Consider the following 2,500-nt stretch of genomic DNA (forward strand, 5'->3'; position numbering starts at 1 on the left):
TTTTTGGGGGGGGGGGGAAGGGGAAAGGGGGGTGTGTTCCCGAGTCGTGTTTAAAAGTGAGCGACGACCCGGACGACCCGCCATCAGCGTCACGAGCGAGGGGGGTTAGGGAAGAGACATTAAGCGATCGGGTTCGGCCGTCTGTCGGGTCGTTGTTTGTGGGGCGGATATCAGCGCGGAGGAGGAGGGGGGGGGGCAGGGAAGGTGGGGGGTGAGGGGGCAGGGGAAGGGGGGGGGGGTGGGTGGAGGGGGAGGAAGGTGGGGGTGGGGGGAGGGGGCAGGGAAGGTGGGGTGGGGGGCGGAGGGGGGGAAGTTGGGGGGGGGAGGGGGGAGGGGGGGGGGGGGTATTGGGGGAGGGGGTGGGGGAGGGGGGAGGGAAGGGGGGGGTGAGGGGGAGGGGGGGGAAAAGAAGATGGTCTTTGAGGGGGGGGGGGGAGGAAGAAGTTTTGAGGGGGGGAGGAGTTGGGGGGAGGGGGAAGAAGATTCCTGAGGGGGATGAGGGGAGTTGGGGGAAGGGGGGGGGAGAACGCAATTTTTCTTTACTTATTCATCTCTTCGTTTTTTTTTGTTTTTTTCTTCTTTGTTTGTCTGTCTGACTCTCTCTTTCTTTCTCCCTCTTTGTTTTTCTGTCTCTTATTCTCGGTCTGACTGTCTATCTTTCTATCTCTTCCTCGTTATCTCTTTATTTACCTGTCTCTCTTTTTCTTTATTTCGTTGTGTGTCTGTCTTTTTCTCTCTCTTTTTTCCTTTTCTTCCTGTCATCTCTCTTCTCTCTCTCTCTCTCCTCCCCCCTTTTCTTTCTGTCTCCTCCCCTCCCCCTCTCTCTCTCTTCTTTCTTTCTTTCTCTTTCTCTTTTCTCTCCTCTCTCCTCTCTTCTCTTTCTCTTTTCTCTCCTCCCATCTCACCTTTTCTGTGTACATATTTCTTTTTCAACATATTTTTCTTGTTTTCAGTCACTATAATATATATTTTTTTCTCGGTAACTTTCCAGTCTCATTTTCTTTCTTATTTTTGAGTTGACGTGAGTTAAACAAATTAAAGTTTTCTAGACATGAGATTTTATAACACAACTTAAGCTTAAAAAAAACAAAAATCTGAGGGATATGTGAGTGTTTCTGTGTGTGTGAGTGCATGTGCATGTGTGAGAGTGTGTGTCTGTGTATGTGTGAGAGTGTATGTCTGTGTATGTGTGAGAGTGTATGTCTGTGTTGTGTGAGAGTGTATGTCTGTGTTTGTGAGATCTGTTTGTTGTGTGGAGTTAGTCTGTAATTGTGAAGGGTGGATTGGAGTGTTTGTGAGTGTTGAGTTAAGGCTGTGTTGGAGGGGCTGTTGATGTTTGTGATGATGATTGTGTGTAATTTGGTTGTGTGAAAAGGGATTTGGGGTGCCTGTCTGTTGAGGTGTAAGGTATGTGTGAGTGCATGCATATGTATGGTTCTGCGTGATGTTCTGAGTGCGTGAATGGCGTGTCCACGACTTCCACCTCCATTTCCCTGAATCACAAATCCATACTCATCAAATTTCTTCTTCTTTCCCTCCTTCTCCACTCCTCTCTCTCTTTCTTTCCTTCTCCAAAGTCACGAGAAGAAAAAACCCGATCCCTTAATGAGGCGTGGATGTTCATTTCCTCCGACTGAACACAAGCACATGCATTAATCAAACATAAAATAGTCCATTTTCTCCAGCCTGGATGTGCTCATCCGCCGGGACCTCAGCTAAGAAGATTTAACTCTCGTTTTTCTCTCGTTTTCCCTCACCTCTTTTATTTTTTTATTCTTTTCCTCTTCCTCTCTTTCTTTCCTCTTATTTATCTTTCATTTTTTTCTTATATTTTTTTCTAGGTCTTCTTTTTTCTTTCTTTCTTTTTTCTAGGTCTTCTTTTTTCTTTCTTTCTTTTTTCTCTCTTTTTTGTCATTCTTCCTCAGAAAACCTTTTAAAGAATTTGCTCGAGTCGCTCACTTCACTCGGTTTTCTCCATTTTCTCGGCTTCTTTTAGTCATTTCATTTGGTCTGTATGCGCTGGGTGTCATTTCATACATTCTCTCGCTTTCTTTCTCGCCCCTCTCTCTCTCTCCCCTCTCTCTCTCTCTCTCTCTCTCTCTCTCTCTCTCTCTCTCTCTCTCTCTCTCTCTCTTTCTTTTTTCTATTTTCCCCCTGTTTCTCTCCTCCCCCTTTCTCTCTCTTTCTTTTCTGTTTTTCTTTTCTCTGTCTTCTCTCTTTCTTTTTCTTTCTACCCCCTCTCTCTCTCTCTCTTTCTTACTTCCCACCCCTTCTCCCTCTCCCTCCTTCTCTCTCTCTCTCTCTCTCTCTCTCTCTCTCTCTCTCTCTCTCTCTCTCTCTCTCTCTCTCTTTCTCTGTCTCTTAGAATATGTTAGTTTTAATCTTATATCTCTTCTTTTTCCATTATTGATCTTAATTCTCTCTTTTCATTTCCCACATTCTTTCGTTTTATTTTATTTTTTTTATCCATTTTACTTTTTTCCTTTAACATGTCAGTCTA

Source organism: Penaeus vannamei, chromosome 5 (assembly GCF_042767895.1).
Source record: "Penaeus vannamei isolate JL-2024 chromosome 5, ASM4276789v1, whole genome shotgun sequence".
Taxonomy (NCBI): Eukaryota; Metazoa; Arthropoda; class Malacostraca; order Decapoda; family Penaeidae; genus Penaeus; species Penaeus vannamei.